The sequence below is a fragment of the Berghia stephanieae genome, chromosome 13, assembly GCF_034508935.2.
Source record: "Berghia stephanieae isolate SIO BIC M18660-M18661 chromosome 13, UCSD_Bste_1.3, whole genome shotgun sequence".
NCBI lineage: Eukaryota > Metazoa > Mollusca > Gastropoda > Nudibranchia > Aeolidiidae > Berghia > Berghia stephanieae.
The window spans coordinates 4,022,159-4,034,440 of NC_088372.1; the positions used below are offsets into that span (position 1 = coordinate 4,022,159).

At 36.6% G+C, this 12,282-nt stretch overlaps 1 long non-coding RNA gene across 4 annotated transcripts; it reads right to left on the minus strand.

The window, feature by feature from the left end:
* Positions 1-491: 491 nt before the first annotated feature.
* On the minus strand, positions 492-12,253 carry LOC144958542 (uncharacterized). Of its 4 annotated transcripts, XR_013642455.1 has the most exons (5): positions 9,211-12,253; positions 8,045-8,162; positions 6,177-6,308; positions 5,742-5,830; positions 492-4,671 (listed from the first exon to the last, which is right to left on the minus strand). It is a non-coding gene; the product is annotated as an uncharacterized LOC144958542 (long non-coding RNA). The 4 variants fall into 4 exon arrangements; XR_013642454.1 differs by lacking the exon at positions 8,045-8,162; XR_013642457.1 differs by lacking the exons at positions 5,742-5,830; positions 8,045-8,162 and having other exon boundaries at positions 9,211-12,248.
* Positions 12,254-12,282: the final 29 nt, after the last annotated feature.

Consider the following 12,282-nt stretch of genomic DNA (forward strand, 5'->3'; position numbering starts at 1 on the left):
TAAACAAAACATAATACAGTGCATAACAGAGAATTGATTTACAAGGGGAAAAAATATAATCTTCCAAAACTAACTATACAGCCAGGGCCAGGACAAAAACAAGTTATCTCATTCCAAGACAAAGACAGAAAGCAAGTTGGAAAACAGATATAGGGGGATAGAAAACGCAGTAAGTAAATATGTATCTCCCTGCCCACTATGGGAGGTCAGGAACCCCGCCCAGGATGCCAGGACTAACTGAAGACTTAATGTCAATCCAGATCAAGGAAAGACTAGAGCAACATGGAAAGTGAAAACAGGCATGGAGAAGAGAAGACACAGCAAGTGACCTCTCTATCCACCATGGGAGGTCAGAAGACTTTAGCACCACAAAATGGAAGAGGGAAGGAAAGGATGGGTTTATTTCAGTTCAAAGAAACATAAAAAAGGATCCAGTCAAATGGATGCAAAAAAAAAATCAATATAAATAAATACATGCACAACACACAAGCAAAAGTTCAAATGTATTTTATTCATCAAATATTGTACATTAAAAAGTGAAACATGAAAAAAGAAGGTTGAACAAGCAAAAGGACATACAACAGCTTCTCACGAACTATTTTTTGTTTGTTTTTAAGGTCATATCAGCGCAGGTGAAAAGAAAGAGAATGTAAGAGTAAAAAGTTCTAAAATTACAATTAAAGCACCCGAGAAAAGGTAAGACAAGTGGGAATTGGTTCAAATAGAAAACAGATGTAGATTCCAAGAGCACATTATCAAAGTACTAAGTTTGAGATCACCAAAAAGTCTCATCCAGACACAAACACAGGTCCCCAATATTAGGAATGCACTCAAATGTTTACAAATTATAAATTATACGTAAATAAAACATAATACAGTGTATAACAGAGAGATGGGTTACAAGACAAAAGACATATCATCTCCCAAAACTAACTATACATTTGACTGTTTCCCTCCCAGCCAGGATCAGAACAACACCAATTAAGCTCATCCAAAGACGAAAAGCATGCTGGAAAACAGATATAGGGGGATAGAGGACACAGTAAGTACCTCCCTGCCCAATATGGATACTTGGCAGGTAGGCTAAAATTAGAAATGTAAAATTCCAAATTAAACACCATTGTTTGTTTTTGTTTTTGTTTTTAAGGGTTTTACGGCGCTTGCAACAAATTAAGGTCATATCAGCACCAGTAAAAAAGAAAGAAAATGAGATAGTAAAAAGTTATAGAATTACAATAAAGCATCCCAGAAAAGGGAAGAAAAAGGGGAATTGGTTAAAAAAAGAAACCGGTGTAGATTCCAAAAGCACACTATCAAAGTACTTAGTTTGAGATCAGTAAAAGTCTCATCCAGACACAAGCACAGGTCCCAACTAAGAGGAATACACTCAAATGTTTACCAATCATATAATATAATGTGTAAACTAAACATAATACACAGCATAACAACAGAGAGATGATTTACAAGGAAAAAAATATCATCTCCCAAAACTATAACTATACATTCGACTGTTTCCCTCTCAGCCAAGGACTCTGACCAAGGTCAGGACAAAACCAAACAATCTCATTCCAAGAATAAGACAGAAAGCAATTGGAAAACAGATAAGAGGGGATAAAAGACACAGCAAGTACCTCCCTGTCCGCTATGGGAGGTAGGAACCCCACCCAGAAACACCATTGGTAGTAATGCTGTATAAATTAGTAACACGGTACAACCACGAATGTACATCTACAAACTAAACCATGAAAGATCATTACTAAGAAAAGGGTTGCTGAATCGACTCACATGCGCCTCTCAATAAAAAACAATTTATATTTCTAATTGAACACAAACATTTTCAATAATTTTGTCAGGCACTCCCAACATCGACAATTTTCTCAGTAATCTTTGACAGCTCTAAGTCTATAGTATTTTCAATTTCACATTCATGTTTGTCCAAAATTATACTACACATTTATGAATAGCTGTGTGAAGAATAATATGGGATTGTCAAAGAATTCTAGATTTGAAATTGAAAGCACACGAGATAAAGTCAGACAATTTTGCTGTTAAGGGTTTTATGTCACTTTCAACACATTTAGCATGGGTCAAAGTTAGGTCATTTCAGCGCCAGTATAAATGAAGAAAATGGGAGAGCAAAAAAAGTTCTAGAATGACAATTAAAGTACCCAGGAGAAGGTAAGACAAAGGAGATTGGTTCAAATAGGAAACAGATGTATATTCCAAGAGCACATTATCAAAGTACTTAGTTTGAGATGACCTAATAGTCTCATCCAGACACCAGCACAGGTTCCCACTCTAATAGGAATACACTCAAAATGTTTTACAAATCATATATATAATATAAAGACAACATAATACAGTTATAACAGAGAGATGATTTACAATGAAAAAAAAAACCATCTCCTAAAACTAACTATACATTTGACTGTTTCCCCTCTCAGCCAGGGCACCCGGCCAGGACGAGGACAAAACCAAGAAATCTCATTCCAAGACAAAGACAGAAAGCAAGTTGGAAAACAGACACAGGGGGATAGAATTTATTTTTTAAATGAGCTTTTATATAGAGCAATATCCACTAATGTGCTAAAAGCACTTTACAAGAAGACACAGTAAGACCTCCCTGCCCACTATGAGTAGTTTAGTGTTGTATACAATGGAGATCCAAAAGATTTTTTAAAAATGCGTACAAAGTTGCAAAATCGAAAATAGAGCACTAAATTTGATAATAGGCAAATAGACCATACCAGTGTTGTATTAATAGATAATTTAAATTTACTCGTTATAGACAATATAAATAGTATCCACTTTTAAATCTAATATAACCCACCTAGATAATACTATACTGAACTCCCGATATGAACGTCCAGGTCAACAAACTGATTAAGTGTTTAAGAACACTATCAAAAATAAATGCGTAAATGCCAGAGCAAAAATGCATAAGACTACACATCTTTTCCTTTTTACTGGCGCTGAAATAACCTTGACTTGGAACCATGCTAAATGTGTCGCAAGTGACGTAAAATCCTTAAAAGGTAATTATCACTAAATTGTAAAAAATGTCAAAGAATAATTATAACATATACAGCCCAAGTCAATAATTGGAACGCCATATTTTCAGAAGTCGCTTAATTCCAGGTTATCAAATATATACCGAGCCCTATTGACACGAGCAAAAATGGAATTTTCTCATAACTTCACCAAGCGAAAGAAAGTACATTAACTAACAATGACATTTGAGTCTCTCACCGCCCATTACCTGTTATATAGTTAATGAAAGTTCATGTAATGACACAATTGTTTCTGTTGAAGAGGAATTTTTATGTTTTCAAGGGTTTACGGCGCTTGAAAAGCATATTTAGGTCATATCAGCGCCAGTAAAAAGGATGAACATTGGATAATAAAAACATTCTAGATGTACAATTCAAAGGACTTAAGGAAAAAGTATGACAAAGGGGAAGGGTTCAAATAGGGAACAGATGTAGATTCCAAGAGCACACTATCACAGTACTTTGAGATTCTAAATGTTTCACTGCACACCAGCATAAGATGGCACTAAGAGGAATACACTCAAATGTGTGCAAACCATATGTTTAAATTAAAACTAAATAATCTCATTCCAAGACAAAGACAGAATGCAATTGGAAAACAGGGGCATAGAGGACACAGCAAATACCTCCCTGCCCACTATGGGAGGTCAGGAACCCCACCCAGACGATGAGGAATACAGCACTGATTAAAATGTGTTGTAATTTATTGTACAGGATTCATGCGTCTTTAAATCACCAGGCAGTACATCAACATGCCATATAAATTTGTGGTCATACTCACTCTCCCCCATTTTCCATCCCTACCAAAAACACAATGTCAAATGTCGAAAAAACAAATGAAAGACAAAATACATTAAAGATGCTATGAATTACAATATACACAGCTACTGTAATATAAACGGTGTGTAGTTGTTGACATGTTCCAATTATGGAGGCCACTCACTGAGGGGGTTAATGCTTTTCCAATTAAGCTGCTAGCACTGTCCTCCCATCTTTACAAATCCTGACCGCCTGCTGAGAACAAATGTTTTACAATTAAACTTGTTGAATTTCCAAAAGTTCCCAACTCCCGATGAAAACATCAAATCCAACAGAGTAACAAGGAGTTCCATTGTCTTTAAAAATAGCCAACGTCTAAATAAAAAACCCAAGTTTTAAATCATTGTACTGTTCTACTGAGTTACAACAACACATGCTTTTAAAATCTCTTCTCTCCTTTCAGAATCAAGTCCTCAAAGCTTTTTATTGTGAAATGCTGATGAACAAGGAACTGACACAGGACTATGCTGGTGTTAGGTAACAACTCCTTGAGTCAACTTTGCACAATTCCATGTCCAAGATGATGGTTTTAACTTTGTACACAACATATAACGTTTTGATTGAATCACAAACTTCATCTACAGTACAGAACGAATCATCTCCTGTTAGTGTTGAAATTCAAATGAGTAAGCAGTGTTGAAAAACCTCTGATAACCCATGAGGCTCCTTTTTCCTTCCATCAAAGATGGTTGTCCACTCATGACCACACTATATGTGGCATTCTTGTGATCTATATTTTTCTGAGCAGGAACAGCTCGCTGTTCATCAGTAAAATGTCTGGTACTAGGATAGGGACAAGCATCTGAGGGAAAAAAATGGCAATAGGTTAATAACGAAAGTAATCTAGAGAAATCAGCATTTATTCATGAATAATCAAGAGGTGACGATGTACAAATGGTGATGTAAACAAGGCTTGGAAATATGGAGCCAAAGATCCCCCTAGACTGATAAGTGCTAAATAAATGAGCATATTATTAATCTATTGAGATTAATCCTGACTACTTTAGATTGGGACCACCAATCCATCATTCGAATTCTAGAAAAATACACCCATGACAAAAACAGATTAACTCAAATTTCAATCATTCTGCCAAAGTGGAATAAAAAAGGCTTTACAGCTGAGATACCCTTGTTGAAACCCAAGCAGAGGAACACAAGATTACTTTGAAAATCTTCTGTTAGGCTATCAATCCAAATCGAACACTGAATCATTGATCAATGCGTCAAAGAAATTTGATGAAAAACTCAAGCACCATGTGTAATAAAGCCCGGAATTTTTTGTTTTGTTTCAGTGCTGGTGGTGACAAACAGTGAAAAAGTAGGAAAATGTTGAACGATTGCCCCATTTCTACTGCACTAAACCCCACTTTTAGAGCAATTGAGATGATAGACTATCACTGATACTCTAGCTAACTTCTGGAGAGTGGGAAACTGCACCTGTGTGTTCCACCACACATCACCTCTCACATTGTTTCGAGAAATTGTAATTTTAAAAAGGAGGAAATTCCTCCTCTAAACTACAAAACCGCGGATTTCCGCAGATCCGAGGAAAACCATCGGCACTCTTGTTTATAAATAGAAAATCGTCATACACATGCAGATGACACAACTTTTGGGACATTATTTCCAAGATGACTAAAGCACTCCTCAATAACAACGAAAACTATGGACTGCACTAGCACAACGCAAGTCCAGATATGATCTGTGAAGATGCACAGTCAGAAGTGCAGAAAATCACCTTTGTGCTTTATTATTTAAGTACATCAACAAACAATTAATTAAACAATATCTCTGCCATATGCCATTGGAATGAAACATACATCCATACACTATTTTATTTTAGCAGGCATTAGATGTCGCTCTATTAGTTACCTGCTAGGCAGCGCTCAGAAATTATTCGTCCCGACTGCATCGACTTTCCCAAGTTTAGTGTTGTGACCATTTATTCATTGCTCATTTGCCTGAGAGTAACAATAATATAAAAATAAAAATGAGGATTTGTCAACTTTGAGAACCAATTATTGTAAAAAAAATAAAAAAAAAATAAATAAAAATACTAACAGATGAAACCATTGAGAGGAGTGTAATAGTAATATTCTTTAATACCTGCAACTTCGAACTCAGTCCCAGTGCATGCACCTCAAGCTCGTGCAACAGCAATAGAAAATTAAAAACTTTAATAATAAATGCAAGATTTCAATGATCTTATAATATCAACTTCCGAAGCGTCACCCCGAAATAATACTGCTTCATTGAGACTGGTCACATTTTTTGGGGTCAGGTTATGTTAATGGGATTTCTACTCACTCAAATATCATGTCCAGGAAATGATTTTATAGTTAAAGCTGAATCATGGCCATGACCCTTTAACCTTTGAGTTGCCCATCTTTGGTGCTGCCAGGCTGAACACGAACACCACTACAGATACTGGAATGCCATCTGAAATTTAGATTAATCAACATTAATAGTAATGTACAAAACTGAATGTTATAACATCTACAATATATATGCAGGATGCCTACATAAAATGTAAAAAGAGCAAAACACTAAACAAGGGACATTCGAGTTCAAAACCCTCCTTTACCTGGATACCTCTGTATAAAGCTTTTAGACTTGGTGTAGTCTCCTTCGCTCCTCCTCATCTATTATTAATGATTGGACCAATTTTTATAATTGAACTTGTTTCCTAGGGTGTTGCTTATCTCCAACACTGCTTTGAATTTATTCAAATTTTTTGCTGATACTGTGGTTTCTTGCAGTTTATTCCAGTTATTTACAATTCTAGATGAAAAAAAGTTCCTTCTTTCATTTGTTTTAAAACGTTCTTTTTTCAGTTTCTTGCTGTTTCCTCGTGTCTGAATGTTCTTGTTTGGTTTAAGGAATCCTGCCTCTACCCTGTCTATTCCCTTTACTATTTTATATGTTTGGACCATATCTCCCCTTCTTCTCCTGTAATCTAAGGTCGGGAGATTTAATTCTTTCAATCTCTCACAGTAGGTTTTGTCTTTCAGGTGTGTGATAAGTTTTGTTGCTCTCCTTTGCACTATTTCCAAACAGTCTTTGTCTCCCTCAAACTTCGGATACCATATGCAGCTTTGATCTAACCATAGTCTTGTAGATGGTAGTCATGTGTTTTGTTTTCAGATTCTTGAAATTTCTTTTCACTATTCCGAGTGTTTTACTAGCCTTAGATTGAACATCTTGAATTTGCTTCTTGAAGTTTAGCTTCCTATCAATAATACTCCTAGGTCTTTTTCCCCATTGGATTTCTGCAGGGGTTTTTCTTTCATTATATAGTTTGCTTCTCTGTTGATTTTTCCTCGGTGAAGAACTGCACATTTATCTACATTGAACTCCATCTGCCATATTTCGGACCATTCTTCAAGCTTTTTCAAATCTTGTTGTAAGGTGTTTCTTTCTTCTTCTGTATTAGCTACTCCATAGAGCTTAGTATCATCGGCAAAGATTTTACATTTAGATGATAGATTGTCTGGCAAGTCATTGATATAAATCAGGAAGAGAACTGGTCCCAGTACACTTCCTTGTGAAACTCCACTTGTTACCAGTCTCTCCGTTGATGCTGTTCCATTCACTATCACTTTTTGTCTTCTATCTTTGAGGAAATCTCGGACCCATTTGACTGTCTGATCATTAATTTGATACTGTTCCAATTTCCTGATTAGGCGCCAGTGTGGAACTTTGTCAAATGCCTTTCTGAAGTCGAGGTATATGACATCTAAATTGTTGCCTAATTCCAGGTCTCTCGTCCAGTCATCCATTGTTTCAAGTAGGTTTGTTACTGTAGACCTTCCCGCCATGAAACCATGTTGACCTTTGCTGAATAGTTTGTTCTTGGTCATATGATCAACCAACTTTAGCCAATAACAGACAGTTAAAACATGAATACATGACGTAAAATCCAGTTAGACCACCAAAACAAAGATAAATAGCACAGTGCCAGAATACAAAATCACTAAATAAAAAACGCATTCCAGTCAAAACCCATCATTCAAATTGTCATGCCTGCCCAATGTGTAGGTCACACATATAAAAGCAGGGTTCAAATTTGTTTCTGTACAGCCCATATTTTTGTCAACGAGCACAGAATTACTGGCCAATCTAAAAATTTATAAAACTATTTTTACAGATTCATATAATAATAGTAACTTGCAAACCTTCCTTAAATTAAGGGTAATTCAATCACCCCTTGAATCAAGTGATTTGAACCCGGGACCTTCCAGTTCAGGGTCAAACAACTTCACCACTACTCACTACACTACAGATCCATCTGACCTGTGGAGATATCCAATACAAATTGTTATTAAGAAGAAATAGAAAAAAAAGAATCCACAAAAAGAACTGAATGTCACTTGTATTTTGTTGTTATTGTAAATGTCATTTGCAAATTAGCAGAAAAAAACATGCAAAACTAATAATAATAATATTAGGTTTAGGTCGAGATCGGATTTTTTTTCTATTAGGATTAGTTTTAGTAAAGGTGCTTGGGTGTTTGTTTTTCCTAGTATTAGGGTTAGTTAAAGGTACTAGGTTATAGTTATATTTATTCTTAGGCTTAATCGAGAGAATATTTGAGTTGTTTCCCTTGGCACGAGGAGCTTTCTGAAGGACTCCCCTTCTTAGTTTTCATTCTTTTGTTCTTCAATTTTCTCTTAATTTCAAAAATTCGCTTACATTTTCATTCACCTTTCTGGAGGAGGGGGAGGGGCAGGGTGGTATTATTATTGCCATTGCTAAGCCAGTTTTTAAAAAAAAAAGAAAGAATATGAATTTGAACTTGAATCGCAGCAAAACCAAACAAGTAATAAATAGAATTTAAAAAAAAATCAAACTCGCCTCTTCAACATAAAGAGAAACAGTTCCATAAACGAAAATACGGTTTTACATTGTCATTAGGTTAGGAAGCCAAAATTGGCCAGGGACCAAGATTTTGATCTCCTTCCGCCTCCTAGTCTCCTCTCCTACTTCCTACTCAACTCCAAGCCTCTCTCTCTATGAAACTTTAGTTATCTAATATTTATTGGTGGACATCATATGAAAGTCTATAGCCATAACCGCTAATAAGATCTCCCTTTTCATGTGTAGATTTAGTTGCAGTACAAGTACAAGTGGAGAAGAGAGTCAGAGTGATGATGTGCTAAGATAGACGCGGTTTTCTTTTTGTTTTGTTTGTTTTTTACGCTAACATCCTCAAACTCCAATAATAGGAAAAAGGAAAAAAAGCATCGTTCCTAGGGGTGGAGGTGACAGATTTGAATACGCTAAGACTAAGGAGGATGAAAAGTCCTCCGACTTAATTATTTTACCGTCAGCTTAAACTTACTCTTCATCTTGATGCCATTGACCATGTTCCTTTCACGTTTGTTTTGCTTTACCTACTCTAGCTACCTATTATCGAGGCAACTCCACTCCTTTTTCTTGTTTAGTTTTGGCGGATATAGAGCAGTAAAGTTAGGTGCCCCAAACGTAAACAATAACAAGTTGCTAGTGATTTCCGTTAGGGACCGGAATAATTTACGCACAATATAGGTCTCCCAATTTTGTAGTTTGAGTTGTAAGCAATACACTTTCAATATTGAAAATATGTTTACATAAAATCTAACAGTTGCAGAAATAATAATATAAGGCTAAATTATTATGAAAATCAGGCTCCGAATATTTCTCGTTTTGTTCACACCAGCGCAATAATTTGCTCTGGTCTAAAAATAGATATACTGTAACTTTTGATAAATTTTAGAAAATTTTACCTTTTGTTCCATAAAATATCCATATCTAGACATTATATGATGCATGATCGAGTATTTATGAATATGTGTTTCTTTTGCCACCTAACAGCCAAATTTTAAAGGTTATTTTTTTTCTATTATTTACATTGGAACGTGAGCTGTCAAGACAGGAACATGTGGTTTGCCACGTGCTTCTCGACCTTTGTTTACGTTTGGGGCACCTAACTTTACTGCTCTATATTTAAATATTTACAGCGATGGTTCACCCATGGAGGACACATAGGTACTGCCATACTCTAAATTTATTAAATCCTTTATTTCTTCCATTTTAACTCCAAATATAGATGTCAAATATTCTTAAAAAGCCATTTTATCTAGTTTAACCCAATGTCAATACTATTTTGGTATCGATAAAAAGCATCACGTGACCACGTCGCCATTTTAGCCACGGATTTGGCGAGCACTCCGTCCCTCAGGCGAGCCATTGCCACAGACCGGTAGCGCCATCTGGTGGATCGGGACAAATTGTCTCACAGGCGAGCTATAGCCTGAGGGACAAGCCTGCTGGTCTGTACCCGCCATAGATAACACAGGACTAGATACAACAACACGTAGGAAAACGTCATCAAAAGACGCTTGTGAGAGGTCGAGCGCCGCCATTTTCTTTTTTTATGCAACCAGGGACGCTGTGCGATTTTATCTCTATATGAATGACTCAGACTGAGCTCGATTAACCTTGATTTGTGGACCAAAAATAGAAAACAAGGCCATGTTTATGATGATAAACCAAATTAGACATCTTAAACTACACTTTTACTTGTACATTTTAGACTTGGCCCCACTGATCGGGTTTATATTAATAACAATGGTAGCAATAGAAATCTAACATACATCGACAAATAGACAAAAGAGGGGGACTTGTTTGCATGAATAATTTATAACTCCCTAATTTTTGGGACGATTTTGTCATTCGTGGTATCAATTTTATTGTCATAAAGAGACAAGAACTTCAGAGTTACTTTTTTTGATGCGTCACTTCGAGTTTGTCAGTCTGTTTCTGTTATCCAGTTAGTAGTTTGCCTCCATCATAGAATTAAACGAATGAGAATACGTACGAAGCCTAAAAAGTGTCCACCAATGAAAGCATTCGGCGCCATTTTGTTGTTGGCTGAGAATGTAGTAATTACCATTCATTCGGTATCTATGTCAACATAACGACACAAGAAAAACAACAAACAATATCAAAATCCACAATAAAATGTTTCAGAACTGTTGCGTATATTTATGGCACAACGAAGCTGTCAAAAAATGAAGTTAGAGAATGTGTGTAATCATGTATTACAATAACCTTTAAAGTGTTTTCCAACCACCACATCATCTACTACTACAACCACCACCACAATATCATCACTAACACTACTACTACAACCACCAGCCCCACATCATTATCACTACCACTACTACTACACCACCACCAGCACATCATCATCACTACCACTACTACAATCACCACAACCACATCGTCATCACTACCACTACTACTGCAACCACCACCACCATATCATCATCATTACCACTACTACCACAACCACCACCACCACTACTACTACAACCACCACCACAATAGCATCACTACCACTACTACTACAACCACCACAACCACATCGTCATCACGACCACTACTACTACAACCACCACCATATCATTACCATTACCACTACTACTACAACCACCACTACCACCATATCATTACCATTACCACTACTACTGCAACCACCACTACCACCATATCATCACCATTACAACTACTACTACAACCACCACAACCACATCATCATCACTACCACTACTACTACAACCACCACCACATCATCATCACTACCACTACTACTACAACTACAACCACCACCACATTATCATCACTACCACTACTACTACTACAACCACCACCACCATATCATCATCATTTAATTTTTTTTTTAATTGAGCTTTATATAGTGCAATATCTACTAAATGTGCTCAAAGCGCTTTACAAGGGGTCCCTGGTCAACATTTAACATGTAGGACGGGACATGACGCCTGTTAGGCGATATTACAATTTTTCGGACAAAGACAACTCTGTTAACGGCAAGGTACTCATTTTACACCTGAGTACGGTGAGAGAATGTGAGTAAAGAGCCTTTTCCAAGGACTCAACTATGCGCCGAGCGCGAGGCTCGAACCCAGGACCTTCCGATCCGGAAGCGAGTGTCATACTACTAGACCACATAGCCGCATCATTACCACTACTACTACAAACACCACCACCACATCATCATCACGACCACTACTACTACAACCACCACCACCACCACCATATCATTACCATTACCACTACTACTACAACCACCACCACATCATCATCACTACCACTACTACTACAACTACAATCATCACCACCACCACATCATCATCACTATTACTACTACAACTACAACCACCACCAACACCACATCACCTCACTAACACTCAGTACTACAATCACTACCATTAGGTTTTGGAGCTTTACTTCATTTGAAATAAGGAAACTTCGGAATTGTATTTGGCATTGTGTTTATATATCATAATATAATTCTAATCAGTTATCTATTTAGAACTAGATACTATACAATATGTATGCCAATACCACC